The 23,533-nt window shown below is 39.4% G+C and overlaps 1 protein-coding gene and 1 non-coding gene across 6 annotated transcripts in view; both read right to left on the minus strand.

The window, feature by feature from the left end:
- The window catches only part of Acot9 (acyl-CoA thioesterase 9), a 76,902-nt gene that overhangs the window by 40,055 nt on the left and 13,314 nt on the right, over positions 1-23,533 (minus strand). The window lies entirely within an intron of this gene.
- Trnat-ugu lies at positions 17,302-17,373 on the minus strand. Its single transcript has one exon. It is a non-coding gene; the product is annotated as a tRNA-Thr (tRNA).

Raw genomic sequence — 23,533 nt, forward strand, 5'->3', positions numbered from 1 at the left:
TGTGTGCCTTGAGAGGACGCCGACCACTCTACGAGTTGACACGGGCCGGGGCGGGCCGCGCGGCGTGGGGGGCGGGACCACCACGCTGTGCCTGGCAGCCCCTCTGTCCATTCATTGGTGGAAAGCTGGAGCCCGCCTCTACAGAGCTTCCACGCAATCAGCTGCGCCGGGCGTATTGCTAACCCAAGGACAGGCCTCTTCCCGCCCTTGTTGAGTGAATGAACCACGAAGTACTGCCGAAGCGTGACACGGAGGCAAGGCGGGGAGAGGCCTGACCTGCAAAATTCTCCCTATCCCTGGCCCTGGTGCCTCTACTCCTAGTCTGAGGTTCTTGCCCTTCGCCGCACGTTGGAATCTCCTGAGCAGCTTTCCGACGATGTACTGATGGCTGAGACCCACCCTCTGGAGATTCTGATTTGGTCATGGATGCAGCCTGGGCTTTGAGATGTCTGAAAGTGCCGCAGTTGATGCTAACATAACCAAAAGTGATCTAATGAGGGAAATTTTTTCTTCTCGGTTTGCCCCTTAGTGTATGAATGTTGGATATCTTGGCTAATCCAGAATTACAAGGCCAGTGAGTTCAGATGATTTTACCCTAGGACCTGAATTTACATTTCATTCAATGAATTTTTATTTAGCTGTTTGCCTAGTGCCAGACACTGTTGTAGATATTAGGGATGCAAAAAAATGAAAATAATCACTGCCATTAGGGGGCTTATGTTTCAGGAAAGAAAAATCAGCAAACAAGTCAGCAATAACAATTTCAAATGTGGTAAAGCATCTAAAAAGGAAATATAATAACTAATGAGAATATATGTTAAGTATTGCTTTGCTTTTAAAGATACTAATTTCCTAGGAGGTAGGAGTCATATATGATTCTTCAGAATATCCCATATTAATAAAAATATTATTTGAATTAACCTAGCTGTTTTTTATTATTTTATGACTTATAAATGGACTATAGTCTTTGGCGTTCACTTTCCTCTTTTCCTAAGCTTCCCTGCTTTTTTATCAGTGTCATCCAGAACATTCACCTTTGGACCTTCAGAAATCTCCCCTCATTTCTGTTCATATTCTCTATACCGTTTCAGTGATTGTTTTGTTTTGCTTTGTGTCAGCTATATTTCTTTTTTTAATTTATTTTTTATTAGTTCTAATCAGTTATGCATAACAGCTGAAAGCTTTTCCATTCATTGTACACAAATGGAGCACAACTTTTCATTTCTCTGGTCGTACACAATGTAGAGTCGAACCACATGTGTAGGCATACATGTACCTAGGGTAATGACATTTGTCTCATTCTACCATCTTTCCTAACCCCATTTTCCCTCCCTTTCCCTCCCTCCCCTTGACCCAATCCAAGTTCCTCCATTCTCCCCAGCCCCTCCATTATGGATCACCATGCACTTATCAGAGAGAATATTTGGCCTTTGCTTTTTGGGATCGGCTTACTTTATTCTCCAACTCCATCCATTTACCTGCAAATGCCATAATTTTATTTTCTTTTAATGCTGAGTAATATTCCATTGTGTATACATACCACAGTTTCTTTATCCATTCATCTATTGGAGGGCATCTCGGTTGGTTCCACATTTAATCTGCCACATTTAGCACACAGGGCAATAATACTATATTGAATCATACTCTTTTGTTCTTTTTTAACTTGAATTTTTGGTTGAACAAATAGAAAGCTCAGGGAGAAAATTAAATTTAAGAGATTTTTTTTAGGTTACATATATGGCATAATAGGTAAGGACAGCTCATGATTTTTGAGAAATTAAGTCACCTTCCATCAACTTCCAATATATAGCCAGACACATTCTCACCAGTATATAAACAGCATTGATTTCATCTGGGACCATTGGAACCAGGACTTGATGCCATGAAAATGCCTTCTCTCCTTTGTTTATCTTTGCTTTCCTTTGCATACTGGCTTCATTCCTTTTTCTCCCTGTATAATGGCTTTCTCCACATGGTAGAAGAGGCTTCCAAATTTAACATCTCAAAACACAGCCACATGCATAGAACTTGACCCAAATTTCTGCATCCCAAGTACAAAAACTTCTAAGAAGATATTTATTGGGATCAGGCACCCACTCCTAGATTGTCAATTGTGGCAGCAGGGCAAGGTCTTGTTGATTTACCAGGAACCCTCTCTCCCAGTCCCATGGCCAAGTACTGGATCACAATCTACTAATGTGGCTATTTCCATAAGTAACCATAGAGATGGAGATATGGAGCACTTTCTTAGAAAAGGAGTTCTGAGCAACCAACCCCATAGGAGTCAGATGTTATTTGGAGGGGGGAAATTATCTTATCACTTATACCACCATAGTTTTAACCTCACAGATGCCCCCACTAAACCCAGTCAGCTCAGCATTCATCCATGCATCTGTATCTCAATTTGCAGCATGCATAAAATTCTTTAAATGGGGGCTGGGATTGAGGCTCAGTGGTAGAGCACTCGCCTAGCATGTGTGAGGCCCTGGGTTCGATCCTCAGCACCATGTACAAATAAATAAAATAAAGGTATTGTGGCCATCTACAACTAAAAATATTTTTTTTTAATTCTTTAAATGGCTTAGCAAACCTAATTTTTGTGTGTTGTTGTTGTTAAGCATATATGCCGCATCACATTTTGGATAGCAAGGATGGAAAGCAAAGTGGACACAAAATCAGACCAGAAAACATGTAATCATGTAATGGTAAGACTAGTCACCATCCTTATGTAACAGATTCTCCAACCCACCTTTTTGTTTTCCTGTTATGTCCCATTAGTTCTATTTTTTGTGGTCTCAGGGAAATAGATGGTATCAACTGCATACTGCATAATTAAAATTAAAAGCATCTAATCATACACTGACAGATATATAAGATATTATTAGTGTCATTATTACAAGTAGAACAAAACCTAATAATACATTATCAGTTCACTGATGTATTGTCATTACTGAACCCAGGTCCAGAAGTTCATCCCACAGGAAAAAAATAAAAGTCTGAGAGACAAGTGTGGGGGAGAAAGGAAGGCTTTATTCAGTGGCCAAATAATGGAGAAGTGGTAACTTAGCTCAAAAATCAGCTTCTCTACTCCAGGGAGTCGGGGGGTTACAGATATAGGATAGGAATAGTGGGGGAGAGAGGCTAACAGAAGGGAGGAATATCCATGGTTTGAGGGAGGAGAATAAGCAGGGATCTTTCAGGAACTCAGGTGCCACCTCCTTTCACTCCCTTCATGGTTTGGTGTTTCTTACCATAGTGGGTGGGGTCTTTAGATTTGAAATAGAATCTGACCCAAAGGAAAAAAGGAGACAGGCATAATATGGGCAGAGAGAGAGACAGAGAGAGAGAGAGACCCCAAGTGATTTCATCTCATTCCAATCACCCATCAGACATCTATAGGCCTAAGTGATGAGTCAATGTTTTCAGCAAAAGCAGCCTTCAGTTAGTTCCCTGAAGGGTAACCTAGGCAACTTTTAGCATCATAACCCACACATCAGAGCATTGCCCAGCTGTGTGATTTCCAAAATGAGTAATTTTTTAAGTCAGCTAAGAGCAAGTAAAGGAAGAGGGTTTATTTAGGTTCTTACCAAGTAATATTATGAGTGAAAAATATCAATAACCATCTCTCTTTGGGCTGCTGAACCATATGTAATTCTGAATATCTGATTTTAGGTAGAGAATGTTCTTGAAAAACTATGTCACCAATTTTCAGGCAAACTGATTTATATTATAATTTCATAAGATAGGGAAACTACTTTTTAAATATTAGCTTATGGGATGGGAATGTGGCTCAAGTGGTAGCGTGCTCACCTGGCATGCGTGCGGCCCGGGTTCAATCCTCAGCACCACATACAAACAAAGATGTTGTGTCCGCCGATAACTAAAAAATAAATATTAAAAATTCTCTCTCTCTCTCTCTCTCCCTCCCTCTCTCTTAAAAAAAATATTAGCTTATTTCCTGAATTACATAGTGTAAGCACGATGCACAAATGACGGAGGCAGGAAGCAGACTCAGATCAGCAAGCTTGTCTTTATTCTGCAGTGAAGTCAACCAATTAGGCACAGGAGGACTCATTTTCTGGGTATGGAAATGGCCTGCAGGTTATATAAAGAGTCTGGGTTTTATAGTTTACAGTGAGGATGAATTAATCATTGTAGACTGTGGACATGCCATTCGGACAGTCAGGGACCTAGTTGTGCAGGTTAAAATTTTAACTCAGGAAGGCAGTTGTAAAAAAGTTTGAAACTCATTGTCACTGGGAAAAGTTCACAACTCAGTGTTCACTGCTTATCTTCCGTCCTCTGAGACCCATTGTTACCTAGAGCTTCACCATTTGCTTTTCTCCTTCCAGGACTCATTGGCAATGGGAAAGGGTAGAAGTCCAGGGCCCAGTGTTTCAGTATTTGCCTCCTCCCTTCAGGACCCAATGTGCTTGGGAAGGGTGAATGTTTGCTTTCGGTGGAGACACTGGTGATGAACCCAGGAAGGGATAAACCCGGGAAGGGATGAAAGTTGCTTTAAAGTTGGCTTTTTCCCTCGGGGCCCATTATTACTGGGAAATGATGTACGGGGAGATGTTTAATGTTTGGTTAATTTCCCCTCCCGCCTCCTGAGTCATACTGTCCCTCTGTTTTTCCCGGGGAGCTGTCTTGTAGGAATATTATTTTCCATAACCCTTCATATAGATCCAGAAAGAGTTCCAGAATAAAGTAGGAGGGAAAGGAGGAAACAGTTGAAAAGTATTTTCCCCACAAACATTAAAGAAAAAAATGGAAAGACCAATAGACACGTGAAAGTGCTTAGTCTTATATACCCTCTCACTCTAACAGAAGCAAAATCCAGCTCAGATGTGTTAGTCAGCTTTCTGCTGCTGTTGACAAAATAGCTAAGATAAACAACTTAAAAGGAGAAAAGATTTATTTTGGCTCACAGTTGCAGAGGCTGAAGCCTTTGGTCCTAATGCTTTGGGCCTGTGGTGAGGTTGAATATTATGACAGTGAGTGCATGGTGGAGCAAACCTGCTCACCTCATGGCAGCAGGGAAGTGAGAGAGGGGAAGGTCTAGGGTCCCAAAATATTTTTCAAGTCTCATCCCCAATGACCTACTTCCTCCAACTAGGCCCCACCTCTAAATTTTCCACCACCTTCCAATAGTCCCATCAATTGAGGACCAAACCTTCAATGCAGGAGTTTTGGAGGGTTTTTTAAGACCCAAATCATAGGGACTGGGGTTGTGACTCAGTGGTAGAGCACTTGCCTAGCACCTGTGAAGCACTGGGTTTGATCCTCAGCACCACATAAAATAAAGGTATTGTGTTCATGTATAACTAAAAATATATTAAATAAATTTTTAAAAAGGCATTGTGTCCATCCACAACTAAAAAAAATCTGTAACACTAGGAAATTTATAAACATGGGTGATTTTCATTTCTACCTTTCCCGAGTCCCATTTTTATGATTGCTCATCAAATACAAGCATAGAAAGGTTCTTGCCTTTAGGAATGCTCTCTTTTTCCTCTAACAATTTTCTCATGCTTAAAAATGGCAAATATTTGGGCTGGGGTTGTAGCTCAGTGGTAGAGCACTTGCCTTGCGTGCATGAGGCTCTGGGTTCAATCCTCAGCACCACATAAAAATAAATAAAGTAAAGGTATTGTGTCCATCTACAACTAAAAATGTTTTTTTTTTTTTTTTAAATGGCAATCATTTAAAATGTAATATTATGAGTGACATGGAGATCAGAGATCTCTTTAGGATAGGACATCTTCATTTCAGGGTATCAACTGCAATAAAGATGTTTCAATAATATAGGGTTTAAACAGTAAAATTTCATGCTCCTCTACTCATGCTTAACCTTCCAATCAGTCTTTTCCTAATCACGCCCAACCTCCCTCTTACTTAATCCAATTTCTCTAAAAGATTATAGCCAGGGAGCTGGAGCTGGGGCTCAGCAGTAGCGCACTTGCCTGGCATATGTGAGGCACTGGGTTTGATTCTCAGCACCACATATAAATAAATAAAATAAAGGTCTATCAACAACTAAAAAAAAAAAGCATGGTGGTTCACACTTGTAATCCCAGCAGCTTGGGAGGCTGAGGCAGGAGGATCCAAGTTCAAAGCCAGCCTCAGCAACTTAGCAAGGCTCTAAGCAACTTAGTGAAACCCTGTCTCAAAATAAAAAATAAAAAGGGCTGGGGTTGTGGCTTAGTGGTTAAGAGCCCCCTGAGTTCAATTCCCAGTACCAAAAAAAAAAAAGATAAGATTATACAGTATTTGTCTTGCTTTGTCTGACTTATTTCATTTAACATAATGTCCTCCAGCTTCTTCATTTATTGCAAATGTTTGGAGTTTTTTTTTTTTTTAATGGAATGGCATTTTCTTTTTCCATTCATCCATTGATGGCCAGTTAAGTTTATTCCACATCTTTGTTATTGTAAATGATGCTACAATAAACATAGGAGTACAGATGTCTCTTCAACACACTGATTTCATTGCTCTGAATATATACCAAAGAGTGGGATTTCTGGGTCATATGGAAGTTCTATTTTTAATTTTTTTGAGAAAACTCCATACTGTTTTCCACAATGATTGTACTAATTTCCATTCTCATCAGCAGTGTATAACACTTGTTACCCTTTGTCTTCTTTTAAGTTGAAAAGCAAATCTTTACAATCTAGAAATATACTCTTTAAAAATCCCTCACAAAAGATGTTATTCTCTTATTTCCTCAACTTCTTCAACACTTCTGATATCAAGAGCATCATTACATGTTATTAAAATTTACTCAGATATCCAAACAACATCCCATCTACGTATTCTGTATTTGCAAGCTGCATATACACATACGTTTACATAGCCATCTACAGATATAGGTATCATCATCACTGGTTTTCCTGTTAATCTAATGAGAAAAGATTTGGGATTGAAGACAGTAAACCTCATAGTGACTATGGGAGAATGCCATAGGCTGCTTGCTGCTGTCCCAGCTGCCACTTGTCCCTTGGGACTGGAACATGTCTTTTTTCACAATAGCCATTTTAACAGGTGTGAGATGATATCTTATTGTGGTTTTATTTTGCATTATATGATATTACTGATCTTGAGGGGTTTTTGGTTTTGTTTTGTTTTTGATTTTGCAGTACTGGGAATTAAACCCAAGGGCCTCATACATACTAGGCAAACACTGTACCACTGAGCTACATGACTGGTTATTTCTTATTTTTTTATTTTATTTCAAGAAGGGTGTAAGTTTCCAGGGCTGGCTTCAAACTTGTAATCCTTCTGCCTCAGTCTACTGAGTAGCTGGGGTTACAGGTGTGTGCCACCACACTCAGCCAACATTGAGGATTTTTTTCATGAACGTGTTGGCTATTTGTATGTCTTCTTTTGAGAAATGTCAACATAGGTACTTTTCCCATTTTTAAATCAGGTTACTTGTCTTCTTGCTATTGTGTTGTTTGAGGTCCCGATATATTTTGGATATTATACCTTATCAGATATGTAGTTTACAAATACTTTTTTCCCACTCTGTAGGTTGACTCTTCATTCTGTTGTTTCCTTTTTTGTGAAGAAGCTTTTTAGCCTCACATAATCTTATTTATCTATTTTTGCTTTTTTTATTCATATCTGAAAAGTCAGTAGACAAATCATTGTCATAGAGCTTTTCCCTTGTGTTTTCTTCTAGTAGCTTCACAGTTTTGGATCTTAAGTTTTTAATCATTTTGAGTTAAGGGTATAATTTTATTCTTATTTTTTAAATATTCTTTAGTTGTAGATGGACACAATATCTTTATTTTATTTTTTTAAATTTTTATATGGTGCTGAGGACCGAACCCAGTGCCTCATGCGTGAGAGGCAAGTGTTCTACCACTAAGCCACAGCCGCAGCCCCAATTTTATTCTTCTTATGTAGATATGTAGTCTTTCCAACACCATTATTGAAGAGATTATCCTTGCCCCATTGTGTTTTTTTGCTTCTTTGTGGAATATCAGTTGCTATAGCTGTGTGGATTTATTTCCAGAGAACTTTTGAAACTTACTTTACAGTGAAGACTTGTATACTTTACAGATGCTAAAATAATGCTGACAGTTTGAATTTAACATGCTCTTTGGAGTAAAGATGAATTTTATGCTGTTTGGAGATGGGGCTGCATGAAATCAGGGTGGTAACTTTGACCTCAGTCTATCTGGATAATCTTTATATTTAATATTCATGGGATTGTTAGGCTGCTTTGTTCTGTTTATATAGGTAATTTACTAATACCTTATATAAGTCACTACACCGATTCTGCTTGGCCTTATCTGGGAGATACAGAAAGCAAGCCTGGAGGGAAAAAAGATCCTTATTTTACAATTCAAACGTCTCTTCAATGTGACATTTCTTCCTTGACTCCTGTTCTTGCAATTATCCACAATTCCTGACTCCCTGTGTATTGTTTGGTTCCTCTTTCTCCCTCATATGTCTCTGGAAGTTCTTGCAAGACTTCTCTGAGAAGGTAGATACAGATTAGGCATAGATAACAGGCATAGAGATAGAAATTAGTTTCTATCACTGCTACAAAAAATTATCACAAGGGATATATACTGAGCCAGGCATGGCAGCACATGCAGGTAATCCCAGCAACTTGGGAGGTTGAAACAGAAGGATCATAAATTTGAGGACAGTGTTGGCAACATAGTAAGTTTCTGTCTCAAAATAAAAAGTGCTAAGGGTATACAGTTCAGTGGTAAAGCACCCCTGGGTTTAATCCCAGTACTGAGGGGAGTAGGGAGAACTCAATCTTTTGTATTGTACTAGAATAAACGTCTCAGACAAAGCCTGCCAGAGCTTGAGTCTGGGCACATGGTATCTAGTGTTGGGAAACTAGAGAGTGTCATTCATGGATAGCCCAAATTGAATGTGTTATGGTTGGAGCTCCTCCACTTCTAACAGATATACATGGGTTCCATTCTGGGACTGTAAGTGCCAAGAAATATTAAGGGTGATAAGTGAGGGAGTGGATAGGAGGGAATTAGAAGGAGATTCACTGTAGATGGAGCTTATCTGTGAGGCTAAGAATTCTCTTGAATCATTCCTGCACCAAAAGTACCACCAAGACCAAGGTACTTGTGGTATTACCTCTCCATGCCCAAAGGTGATCTGCTGATTCTCTGTATTCCAAATCCAGTTCACCTAGCTCATGTCACAGAGAACTAAATTCAGCCAGATTCAATCTCTACTAGTTCCTTGAGCTTTCTTTCCTGAATGCTGATGCCAATACCATTGTGTGTCCTACCCATATGCATCCCACTGACACCTTCACTACAAAAACCACACAAAGATTCAGTAACATTTGACAGACTAAGAATACAAGAATGGATAAGGTAGAGTGCTAGACCAGGAAAATCATAAAGCCTGAATGAAGGAGGAATGTAGAAACAAATCAATATAATGTAATGACATTAACTCTATGTTTTAGTCAGGTTTTTCATAGCTATAACCAAAAGACAAGACAAGAATAATATAAAGGAGGAAAAGTTTATTTTGGCAGGGCTGGAGTTGTGGCTCAGGGGTTGGGCACTTGCCTAGCATGTGTGAGGCACTGGGTTCAATCCCTGGCACCACATTAAAAATAAAGACAAATTGTGTCCATCTACAACAACAACAAAAAAATTATTTTAAAAAAAAGTTTATTTTGGCTCAAGGTTTCAAAGGTCTCAGTCCATAGACAGCCAACTCCATAGCTCTGGGCCTGAGATGAGGCAGAACATCATGGCAGAAGGATGTGATAGAGGAAAGCAGTCCAGGACATGGCAACCAGGAAGCAGAGAGAGAACTCCACTCACCAGGGACAAAATATAAAACCCAAAGGCATGTACCAGTGGCCTATATCCTCCAGCCACACCCTACATTTACTACCCAGTTCATCTATATCAGGGAATTAGTCCACTGATTAGATTACAGCTATAATTATAGCTGTATATATCTAATCATTTCACCTCTGAATGCTCATGGATTTTCTTANGATAGTAGAGGATAGGAAAGGCAGCAGAATACAACAGACACTAGTATGGCAATATGTAAATCAATGGATGTGTAACTGATGTGATTCTGCAATCTGTATACGGGGTAAAAATGGGAGTTCATAACCCACTTGAATCAAAGTGTGAAATATGATATATCAAGAACTATGTAAAGTTTTGAACAACCAACAATAAAAATTTTTTAAAAAAGATGTCAATGGGCTGTTCCTTCCAGGAGGCTCTAGGAAATAATCCATTTCTTTGTCCTTTATCATCTCTGGAGGTTGCCTGCACTCCTTGGTTCATGAACTCTTTCACCATCTTCAAAGTCACTTTTTAACTTCTCTCTTCAACTTTTAAGAAGTCTTGTGATTACATTGGACCCACCAGGATAATCTCCTTAGCTTAAGATCAACTGATTGGCAATCTTAATACCATCTGTAACCTTAATTCCCCCTGTGTCATGTAACCTAAGATATTGATGAGTTCTGGGATTAGGATGGGGATGTCTTTAAGGATCCATTATCCTGCCTAACATACCCACAGAAAAAAATTCTATAAATATATAAAAACACACATATATTCACTGGGCTGGGGTCGTGGCTGAGTGGTAGAGCACTTGCCTAGCATGTGTGAGGCTCTGGGTTTGATTCTCAGCACTACATATAAACAAATAAATAAATAAGTGTCCATCAATAACTAATAAAATATTTTTAAAAAACACATATATATTCACATCCCTGGTAACAACTGGCATTTCAAAAATAAAACTCAAACATTAGCAGTCTTTCCAATCTCCACTGATGCAGTTGACCCCTACATTGTGGCTCCAGTCCCTCAGACTTCTGGTAGAATTTCCACAGCTTCCTCCTCTTTTCCCTTCAACCTTTGGGGTAGTGGATTCCAGCTGTTAAAGTCTTCGGGTGCCTTGTCATCCCTTGTTTGTTCCCTTAACCCTAATCATACCTTTGTAAATAGTGCTATTTTTAAAACCTCCTCACTTGAACCATCTGGGGTGAATTGTTTTCTGCCAAGACATTGACCAGATTTTTCTCACTGCCCAATGTTCCATACTTACTCCCAAATTTCAAGGATGGGTTCTCCAGGAAAACAGAGTAAGGAATGTGAGAGGTTTACTGGGGTGACACCTGTGAAACATAAAGAAGAGAGGGAGAAGGAGCAGCAATGAAATCCTTTAATTCATGTACAAGAATGAAACCTGAGAAAGAAGATGTTCTAGGAAAGATATGTGCGTGGGGAAAGCCTCTGACTGCAGAGCAGCTCTAAGAAAGTCTCAGCCCATCAAATAGGGAGCTTGGTACATAGGTGGCCCTGTAATTTTAACAGGGTGGAATGGGCTACCTCTGTAGCCTCTGAAGGTTCAGAGTTCTGGCAAATTCCAAATGGGTTTTCTGAGATGCAGAAGAATCCTGCAAAGACCAGAAATGATGAACACTTACACCACTGCCATGCCCATTCTTTGTTTAGGAGATGTCTGAGAAACATGTGCCCTCAGCTCAAATGCTGAGGCAGATCCTGAAGGCCATCAACTAACTCTACCCCTTGTGGCAGGTTCTCTTCTGTAGGGATGTCCAAATGGGACACCTCCATGGCTGCTGCAGATCACCCCTTGCACTGGGCAGATCTGATTCTGCATACATGTTCAGAGAACAACTCCTCTATGATTCTTATGATTCTCTCTTACTTAAGAGAAACTCAGAAGAAGGAGGTTAGTAGGACCTACTACAGTCCCCATCACTGCAGTCAGTCTTGGGGTTGCAACTGATTCTCATCTACTACTGTTCCTCTTGCCAGCACATTCCTATGGCTTTAATGAATTATATGTCCTCTGGGTTCTCCTATGAGCTATAATCCTCTAGTAGAACTTTTGGCCTCACAAAATGTACCCATTATAGCATGTTGATTTCCTCAGCCTTTTAATCCCTTCTTCTACCATCCACTGGAGCAACTCAGGAATTTCCACTTTGCTTGGCATGAGCCAACATTATCTCTAAGCCATGTGTGTATGTATGTGTATGTATGTGTGTGTGTATGTGTGTGTGTGTTGTTGGGGATCAAACCCAGAACCTTGCACATGCTAGATAAGCGCTCTACCTCTGAACTATGCTTCCACCTGCCTCACAAGGCTTTTAAGGGCCCTATAGCAGTATTTGTTCTATCCCATGGGGTCCCTGCCAGAGTGTTAAATGCTATACTCCAAAAGAATACTCTTAAGTCAGAGAAGTCTTGTTTATGCAGTCTTATGCTCTAGTCACCAAGCACCTTCAATATCCAACCCCAGTGGTACACTCTAGCTTATGCTAGTGCATACTAGTTAATTCTTACAGCTCCTTTGTAAAATCTGTTTTTCCCTTTATCAAGTCTTTCGCATCTCCAAATGGTTACACTGGAATTTAACTCTAGTGTTAAGTCTAGCAGCCAGGAAGAAATGTAGGGGCAGCTTTGAAAGGGGGAGAAGAGGCCCTGACAGTGTGTTCCCACAAGCAGCAAGGACTAGATCTTAATGGGGTAGGGTGGCCCACCTCTATGGGCTCTAAGGATTCAGAGGGTTTGCAGAATTAAGTCCTCATGGGCACCCACCCTAATATTATCATCTCATGTTTTAGGGTCTCAGGTTTTCCTAACTAGAGACCTGACCTCAGCATTACAGACAAGTCTCTGTTGAGCATTCAATCATTGTTAAAGCTTGATGATGCAACTATCAGATCTGCGGTTTATTCCTGGTTTCCTGGGTTTGCTGCTCAGCTGGGTTTCCTCTCCTACTGCAAGAGAGAAAGAATGTCTGTAAGCTACCAAAGAACCCCTCTGATTTGCACACTTACTATTCAGATGTCTGTTAACTACCCTCCATTTCTCATTATAATGGATTTTAAATATGTTCACAATTTCTTTGACACTCCTTTCAAAAGGTGGAGCTTAATTTCCCTCTCCCTTAATATCAGCTGGACCTAATGACTCACTTCTAGTAAATAGAATATGGTACAAGTGAAGGCTTGTGGATTACACTACTAAATCATAAAATATATTGCAGTTTCCTCCTTGCTCTCTTGGACTGCTCACTAGGAGGCAAGCCAGTTGCCATTCCATTTGTATATTCAAGTAGCTCTATGGAGAGGCCCATGTGACAAGCAATTGAGGCCTCCTGCCAACAGCTATGTGAATGAAATATCTTGGAAGTTGGTCTCAAAGTCCTTCTAAAATGTATTGTCACCATTTCTGTTCTTTTAAAAGCAGCTAAACTAACATGATTGCCCCCATTTAGTATCATGAACCATGATTAAAAGAACAAAATCATTGATACAGATATCTTATTGATTATGTTTCACTGCAGAATCCTGACTAATACAGTAGGCCATAAGTTGCCCCCAAATATCCTCTATCCACTAAACTTAGCCTAAAGGAAAGCCATGCAGTCAATTCAGGTTGACCCACATTCAAGTCAGCATTCTCAAACACGTATAAATAAGTCTTATGATGCAGCCACATCAATGTTTATAGCAGCTCAATTCACAATAGCTAGACTATGGAACCAACCTAGGTGTCCCTCAATAGATGAATGGATAAAGAAAATGTGGTATATATAGTCAATGGAATATTACTCAGCTTTAAGAAGAGTAAAATTATGGCATCTGTCAGTAAATGGTTGGAATTGGAGAATATCATGCTAAGCGAAATAAGCCAATCCCACAAAACCAAAGGCCGAATGTTTTCTCTAATATGTGGATGCTAATTCACAATAAGGCGGGGGGTGGGGGGCACTAGGGAAGAATACTGTTACCTTAGATTAGGTAGAGGGAAGTGATGGGAGAGAAGGAGAGGGGATGTGGGGATAGGAAAGATAGTAGAATGAAACAGACATTATAACTGTATGTATATATGTGACTGCATGACCAATATGTACACTCAGAAAAATGAGAAATTACATCCCATCTATGTATGATATATCAAAGTGCATAAATGCATTCTACTATCATGTACAACTAATTAAAACAAATAAACAATTTTTTTAAAAAAGTTTATTGTCAAAGTTTGGAGCTATGAGCATCCCTAAACTCTAACTGCAATTGTAACATGTATAATACATTGAAGCCCCATGCTTGGGGGCCAGTCTCTGAGACAACATGCAAATTGCCAGTTGAGAAAAAGGACAGAGTTACAGTAAGCAATTTATGTATAAACAACCATGACTGAAATATTGTCCCATAAGCAGTTTTATCCAACAATGTAGGAGACTATGGTTCAGTTCATTTAAATGTGGTTTGCTGAGGCTCCATGCTGTGCTTCCTGCTCATCTGACCCACACTGTCCATCATTATTTGTTTGGGGGTAAAAGTGGGAGAGAAGAGGGATCAAGACATGAAAACTCAGCCAAGCGTGGTGGCACATGCCTGTAATCCCAGCAGCTTTGGAGACTGAGGCAGGAGGATTGCAAGTTCAAAGTCACCCTCAGCAACAGTGAGGTGCTAAGCAACTCAGTGAGACCCTGTCTCAAAATATAAAAGAGGGCTTGGGATGTGGCTCAGTAGCTGAATACCCCTGAGTTCAATCCCTGGTACCAAAAAAAAAAAAAAAGACATGAAATGAAACCTCACTGTTTGACTCAGCTCAACAATGATATAAACAGTAAATTTCAGAGCAGTAAGGGATTTAGAAAACTATCTTATTCCTTTCTCTCCTCTTCTTATATGTACAATGTAATTGTTTGCTTTGGTTTTGGTTTGGTTTGGGGTTTTTTGGAGTTTTTTTGTTTTGTTTTGGTGGTGGTGTTGGGGACTGAACCCAGGGCCTCATGTCATATATTTTTTTTAACAAAATTTTTACAAAGAAACTTTGACTTAAGGAAGTCAAAAGACTTGCCTTGGGCTATAGTGGCAGAGCCAGAAATAAAATCCAAGGCGCCAAAAACCCAGCCAAAACATTTTTTCAGCCCCATTTGCTGTCTCAAAAAGACTGTGAATGTACAAAACAGCAATTTGTATGACTGAGCACACGTTATGAGACAACAGGATCTGTTTTGTGATTAGTAAATCAAGCTGTGGTCTTTCAGAAAAGAAAGACATAGTACAAGAAGATATACAAGGTAATCAAACTTCTTACATTAATCAGTTAGGTAAATTTTGTTTGTGGTTTAGGGCACAGACAGGACAATTTCATCCTGGTCTCCCTTCTGACTCAAGAGTGCTAATTTTTATGGAAGTAACGTAAATACTTGTGGTAAGATAGTAAGAGTCAAATGCTTCCTGGCAGCCATTCTAGGAAGAAAAAAAAATAGAATCTTGGAATTGGCAAGGACTCTTAAAAATCAGTTTCCTCAAGCCTGTCCCATGAAGTAGAAGTATCTTTTTGCAACCTTTCCCCAGATATTCCCCTTTCTTTAAGGGCATTCTCTTAATATAGAGTTAATATATTTTCCTGGGGCAGGCATGGTGGCACATGCCTATAATCCCAGCAACTTGGGAGGCTGAGACAGGAGGATCATGAGTTCAAAGCCAGCCTCAGCAATAATGAGACCCTGTCTCAAAATTTTAAAAAAGGGCTGGGGATGTGGCTCAGTGGTTAAGCACCCCAGGGTTCAATCCCTAGTACCAAAAAATATTTTTTATATTTGCTTCCTGGTAGCTGCCCTTGACATGACACAGAACAAGTCTAATTCCACTCTATTGTACAGCTCTTTATGGTTTGTTTGTTTGTTTTTTAATCCTTGCCTTGTTACTTTTCCTTCTTCTTTTTGTCCTGGAGATTGAACCCAGGGGTACTTTACCACTAAACTAAATTTCCTGTCCTTTTTTTAAATTTTTCATTTTGAGAAAAGATCTCACTAAATTGCTGAGGTTGGCCTTGAATTTGCAATCCTCTGGCCTCAGCCTCTCGAGTCCTGGGATTATGTCATGTGCCACAGTACTGGGCTTCCCCTCCATCTTCTTGACTTCAGGCTAAATATTGCTAATTTCTTCAATTACAGTGTGGTTTTCAGCCCTAAACCCAGGTAACAGTCCACAAAGGCTGTTATCGACATTTATTCCACACACACAAGTATAAGATACTGGCTGACTCTATTCCATGTGTCTGGGGGGAAGATATGACTGCCCTTGTAATGAGAACAATAACAAACATTGGGTAAATGTTTCAACACAAGTACAGAACAGGGCAGATTGTTCTATACCCTCCCATGCCAATCCTCTATTTCATGCTTAACTCCTCACCTTCCTTGTCACTTGAGAGACCCAACCCTGATTGTTCTGATATCTGAAGCCCAGGCTATAGCTGACCTCACAAAGAGGCAGTTGGTCAAGTAGGGCTGGAAATAGGGTAAGGTGAGCAACATATATGCCTTGAATACAAAATTTGATTTAAAAAATTGCACTGAAATATTATTTATCTTACCATTTTATTGTGTGCATACCCCCCTTACATTTTGTAACTGAAGTGAATGACTCACTTGACCCACTCTAAGCTTGGCCCTAATTCACATGTTGGGCTGACCAGTGAGGCCAGGAGCCCAAGAGATGGGAGTTAGTCAAGAGACAAGAGTTCATTTTGAGTGATAGCCTTCCAATTCAGTTAAAAGATTTATCTGACTCCCCCACCCCTATCCCTGCACACACCAGAATTTATTGGATTTCATCAGGGAAGGGACTGCAACTCCATGTGTCACCTCCTGCCAGAGTTTTAGCCTTAGCCCTTCATGTCCATTTCTGTCTTAATCCAGGGCTTAGATATATAAGCACTGGGCAAGAAGAAGTCAGGAAACAAGGTAAATACTAACAGTTGAAAGCACCAAAGCTGGAACCCTCCATTGCCAAGGAGTGTATTAGTCCCAAAGCACAAGGGGTAAGGCCTTTTGGTTAAAAGCAATGCATTTTCCAAGGTGGTAGGAGTGGTTACATTTGGCTTCAGCAAACTCATAAAAGAACACCACTAGTGGCTAGGGTTGTAGCTCAGTGGTAGAGTGCTTGCCAAGCATGTGTGAGGCACTGGGTTCAATTCTCAGCACTGCATATAAATAAATAAAATAAAGGTCCATTGACAACTTAAACAAATTTTACAAATATCACCAAAAGAGACTCTTAATAGTTTTTATTTTTAAAAGGTGGGTTCTTGTTGAATTTTTATATTTCAATGGATGGCTAATGTAGTTAAGCCCCCAAAATAAATATTACAGGATTGGCTGGGTGTGGTGGCAAATTATACAATATGTGTGAACTTTCATGGTTGTTCTTTCAGATAATGTTTGCAAGGGTCTTCCATATTTAGCATGTGTTGTTACCTCATCTTTTTTTGGTGGTACTGGGGATTGAACCCAGGGCCTCATGCATACAAGGCAAGCACTCTACCAACTGAGCTGTATCCCTAGCCCCTCATTTTTTTTATAGTTGAATAATATTCCATAGTATGGATATATTGCATTTTTATCCATTCATTAGTCAATAGACACTTAAGTTGTTTCCACTTTTGAGCTATTATCAACACTGCTATGAATATTCATGTACATGATTTTGAGTCATTCTTCTCATCTATAACTTGAATATGTTGCCATGCCTGGTTTCCAAGTCCTAACCAATATGTCATATTAGAAAGAAGTTATTTTATATTTTTACCTCAACACCATAATTGCAAACTATATTTAAAACTTGAATCTGTGCTACAATTTATATATCCATATAAGAGTATTCAACTAGATAATCACTAGTGTATTTTCTAGCACCAGGAAAATCTTCCCAGTGACTCCTAGAACTTTGCTTCAGAAATACTACTTCTCAACATTTTAGGTTTGCATACCTTGAGTTTGTTTTCCTCAGGGTTATGATTCTATGCCTGATTGTCAGGGGCCACCCTGAACAGGAGCTGGGCATGAACCCTTAGCCTTGAGTAATGAGGGTGTGGAACTGGCATCGAATGCAGTGCTAGGCAGGTGGGCCTCACCTTCCTTCTGCAAGGAAGTACAGCTCTGGAGTTGGATATCACCCAATGGGACTGGGCTACACCCGCTGTGTTTGCTGTAACACAATCCCTTGCCTTATTTGGGTGGAATTTCCTATCTAAAGTCTTTCCCCTAAATAAAAACAGGGGTTTAGGGTGTGCTCGCTCTCTTGCCTTCCTTGCTCCCCTTGCCCTCCAGCGTGGGAGCTGAGGTCTCCAAGCCCCGTCCCTGACCCCTGAAAAAGGTATTTCTGTGTTTGTGTGGTTTCTTAGTTGCCAGCCGGGCCAGCTGGCAACACCTGGTCTTATTGAAATTCAGTCAAATCTGTCTTTTTTTGTATGTTGTGGGGCTGGGAATCAAACCCAGGACTTTGTGCATGCTAGGCAAGCACTCTACCACTAAGCTACACCTCGAGCTCCAGATGTCTTTAGTTCTCCATTTTCTTTCAAATTATTATCCTCTTCCACAAGGAGTCAACTTCCTTTCTCATCCCTCTTTTCTTAGCTTCTTTTCAGAATCATCTGCAAACCAGTTTATGGATGGTTTTTATTTGACCAAGGGGCTCTTATAATCTGAGCTACAGAAAATAAAGTTAATGAATTTAAGAATTTTTCTAATGAACTCTATCTTCACTTCTTTAAAAATAATCAAGAAAACCAATGTATTATTCAATTCCATTGAATTCATTTATTGAGCACCTATGTGCTAGGTACTATGCTGGGTGCTGAGCCTACACATATCAAACAGGTACAGTTCATGGAACAGGTCCCTGGGCATGTTAGCCAAAGAGAGAGGGGATGTTGGACCAACTCCAGGGCATCACTTTGAGCACTTCTCAGGCAGTAGGTGTGTGGATGAGGGTAAGAGAAGGATGGAGGTGGTGATAACACAGATGAGGAAAGTGAGCTAAGCTTTAGGCCATGTGGATAGCAGGTAGCAGGTGTTGGTTCCCAGCTGTGTGGGAAGTTGTGCCCAGTGAGTTAGAACTGCCAATGTTTCAAGAAAAGCCAGAAATCTAGTTTTTATGTGAAAAACTTTACTTCTTAAGTGTCTTCTCAATTTAGAACACATTGATAAGTTCCTTATTTATACTTAGTGCATTTCTGTCTCTCTTATGTTTGACAATTAGAAAAGATTAAGAAGACCAGTAGACAGGTGAACATAAAAAAAAAATAAATAAACAAACAGGGAGAGTTCCTAACTTCTAGGAATTCATCATCTGGAGAGAAAAAAACAGAAATGGAACTGAATGCATTGTAATAACTGTTCCAGTGACATGTGCAATACAATCTCGGAAGCAGCAGCAAACAATTCTTTCTACCAGTAAAGTATGGGAGGAGTCTTGGTGAGGTGGCAGGATAGTGGCCTGGAAAGACATAGAGAGAAGGTGACGATATTTGCTAAATTTCTTCCCTTAGGGAAAATGAAACCAAATTATCTAAATTGAATTTTCCAGTTTCATAACTAAACCCTTTATAAATAAACCAGGAAAGTTTTCAAAAAAATTATTTGTCTCTATATCTCACATTATCATACCCCTAGATACCAGCCTAATTAAAATCTGTCACTTTCATTAAAGGTACACATGGTTCAGTTGTCTATCTCCTATGCAATGTCACTATCACTGCCAACACAGATGAATCTTGTGTTGGAGGCAATTAGAGCTTTGTGTTCTCAGTGGAAGTGAGCTCCATAAGCAAGAGAAGTCTGCTTCACTCAGAGAACTTAGTTCCACACTCTAGAACTTAGCATGCCTTACTCAGGATAGTTCTGAGATGAATCCCAATTCACAAAGGGAGATTTATTGCTTTCTGACATGAACTTTGTCTCCGGGTAGCATAGTTCTCAAACTATCTCTTCCATATACCATGTTTGGACAAGCCAAAACACACATATCAAGTGCTTATTTTGGGTGAGAAATTCTGCTAGACACTGGAGTTCTAAGAGTAAAAGCAGATGGGGCATGCAGCTCAGTAGTAAAGTATTTGCCTAATATGCACAAGGCCCTGGGTTCCATCCCCAACACATACATACATACATAAAAGAAAGAGTGAAAACAGCCAGGTATAGTGGTACATACCTGTAACCCCAGTGATTTGGGAGGCTGAGGCAGGAGGATTGCAAGTTTGAGGCCACTATGGGCAGCTTAGCAAGACCCTATCTCAAAATAAAGAATAAAAAGGGCTAGGAATATAGCTCAGCAGTAGAGCCCCCCTTATTTCAATCCCCAACACCACAAAAAGTAAATAAATAAATACAAAACAACACTCCCTGCCACAGAAGGGCTCATATCTGGCTTCCTGAATCATTTCACAGATGAGGAAACCAAGGCTCTGAACATCCTGTTTTTTTCTCTCTAATCTGGTCATGCTGTGCTCCCTTTATTGATTACCTTCCTCACTTCATGGATTTTCAGGGCCCAACTAAAACTCTACCTCTAAGAGGATTTCCTGATTCCTATAATCATTATTAGCTTATAATTAGCTTATATTTTCTCTAAATTTCTATTTCACAAAGTCTGTACCTGAAAATTCATTTAATTATTCTTTGCTTTGTGTTATTTCTTCAGTAATTTTTAAAAATTCTTTATAGTTGTAAATGGACAGCATGCCTTTATTTTATTTATTTTTTTATGTAGTGCTAAGAATCGAACCCAGTGCCTCACACATGCTAGGCAAGAATTCTGCCACTGAGCTACAGCCCCAGCCCTCTTCAATAATTGTGTCTATTTTAGTACTCCACTGATATTATAAGCTTCTTGAAGACAGGAATTATTTTCTAAACTTTACTTCTGGGCACATAGTTAGTTCTCAATATTTATTTATTTTGTTGGGTGATAGAAACAAGATTTTGAGCAGACTAATAATGGAGAGAAGAATGGTAAGCAATGGTTCCATCTTCAAGGGCTAGTTTGGTTTAAATATAGCATTCAAATTCCAGCTGACCTGGGTTTAAAGAACATTCCATAAGAGAATGATATGGAAACAAAAGGATCCATGTTATAAATCATATCCATGGTCCATCCAATTGAAAATTGGCTCCATCACAGTGACACAAGGATGATTTATTATATGGGAAAACATCATCTGTTATGTCAACCTCAAAAGCCACCTTCCAGAGAATTCTAAATTTAATGTATTGATCTATTATCTGGGCATTAATCTAAACTCTTCAAGATGTTTTAAAATTAAAAGTAACTTCACAGGCTGGGATTATGCCTAGCATGTTTGAGGCACTGGGTTTGATTCTCTGCACATATAAATAAATAAAATAAAGTTCTACCAACAACTAAAAACAAATTTTTAAAGTAACTTATTTTTCTTACTGCTATAAAGCGTTGTTTTCATCCAGGCACAGGAGTACACACTCCTAATTCCAGCTACTCTGGAGACTGAGGCAAGAGGGAGGATCACAAGTTTCTGGCCCACCTGGGCAACTTAGAGAGACCCTGCCTCAAAATAAAAAATAAAAAGGGTTAGGGTTGCAGCTCAGGGTAGCTAAGTGGTAAAACACCTCTGGTTTCAATCCCCAGTACCAAAACAAACAAACAAATAAACAAACCCGGAGGATGTTTTCTGCTGCCTCCTACTGTTCAGTTGTTAACAGAAGCGGGCATTTAGTAGAGAAAGAGACAGTAACTCTGTAGCATTATAATGCATGAGACAGCATGAGTACTGGTAGTGGGAAAGACCTGAGTTTTTGAAGCTTACCCTCTCTGAAGGAAGACTATAAAAAGCCTCTTTATTTCCTTCTCTCTTCAACTTACTTGCAGGATTAAAGCCCAAGGAAATCCTCACCCTTTTCCTACTTCCTAGACTCTCATCAAGAAAGAACTGGATGACTGATGCCTTGTTGAAGGCCAAGGATAGAAGAAGCCCAAGATCTGGGTTTACCCCTATGCACTGGAAAAAGACAAGTCCCCTAGCCTTTTCTCCTTTCTGATGGTAAGTTTGCAATGGACCATTTGATCTATATTGCATCTATATTTTTCCATACAGCAGAATTTTCCCCTAGTACTTCTACAAAACTTTCTTTCATATTAGAAAAGGTTTTTTTGAAAGGAAGAAAAATTAATAAGCCCCCATCATGAGCAGCTTATCTCCAACTTACCTATGTGGGGGCAAAGTATTCTCAAATTTTGAAAACCTCCCTTCCAGCTTTTAGTCAGCCAGAATTTGGCATGGTGTAGGAAGGCATCCAACAGTGATCTCCTTCATTGAAGACGATTTTGTTGTTGTTGTTGTTGTTGTTGTTGTCGGGTTTTGGGGTTTTGTTGGTTGGTTGGTTGGTTGGTGCTAGGGATTGAACCCATGACCTCCCACATACTAGGCAAGCACTTTATTACTGAGTTATACCTCCAGCCCAAAGAAAGGTTTCACTAAAGAGGTTAGAAGAACTCAGGAGGGAGAAGAGAATCCTGCTGGTAGAACCAAAGAGTTTACCCAGTCTCTAAAGGTCTACCATGATTCCTGGCACAGTATCTAATACACCATAATTACACAATATGAATTGACCAAATAACTAAATAGCAACAGTGATAACTACCATATGTTCAGTGCTTAGCTCATTGCTTAATGTGTTGCAAATACATAATAAAGATATGTTGAACAAATGAGGAAATAGTAGTAGAGAAAGTATTGTTTACTGAGCACTTATTGATGAATTAATTTATTTAATCCTTACAAAAACCATAGGAGATCAGTATTCCTATTATTTCCATTTTGTAGATAAGGAAATCATGATTTAGAGACATTGAGTAACTTTTCCAAGTCAATATGGCCAGCAAGTGATGGCTAGCAAGCATTTCCCAAATAGCTATTATCAGACTGCAGTTAGTTGTGTCCTTCCCCACCATCAGGTACAATTTTGTACCCCAGACTTGCTGTGAAGAAAAGTATGATAAGGGTAGATCTGGGGAAGTTGGCTCATGACCCTAGCCATGTATAATAACAATAACTTCCAGGCTAGCCTCAGCACTTAGAAAGACCTTGTCACAAAATAAAAAATGGCAGAGATATGAAAAATTGTGGTATATATGTGTATTAAGAATTGTAATGCAAAAAATGAAGTACATGTATAAAGGCATAAATTGGCATGAACATACTTTATATACAGAGATATGAAAAACTGTGCTCATATGTATAATAAAAATTATAATGCACAGAACTGTGAAAAAATAATAATAATAACAATAACTGCTGGAACAAGAGGATTCTGTAAAGTAGGGGTATCAAACTGAGAAATGAGACATCATCTAGAAACCTAAATGATCATGGGACCTCAAACTTAAATCCTTAAGTTCCCCTCTCATGTATATATTTAGCTCTTTGCAAGCCTTCAGTCAATATATCTCCCTTTTGACTTGTCTCTATATATGAACAAATGCATTCTACATTTATTTTACTTTGGTAAATTATAAAGTAATGAATAACCTATGGTGCTCATTTAATTGATGGGTTATCATCAAATAGCTCCCCAACATATTACAAACAAAATATCTTGAAAATTGTCATTTTAAAACCCTATGTCTGAGGCTGGGGTTGTAGCTCAGTGGTAGAGCCCTTGCCTAGCCCATAGGAGACCCTGGGTT

The sequence above is a fragment of the Marmota marmota genome, unplaced genomic scaffold (assembly GCF_001458135.2).
Source record: "Marmota marmota marmota unplaced genomic scaffold, marMar, whole genome shotgun sequence".
NCBI classification, from domain to species: Eukaryota; Metazoa; Chordata; class Mammalia; order Rodentia; family Sciuridae; genus Marmota; species Marmota marmota.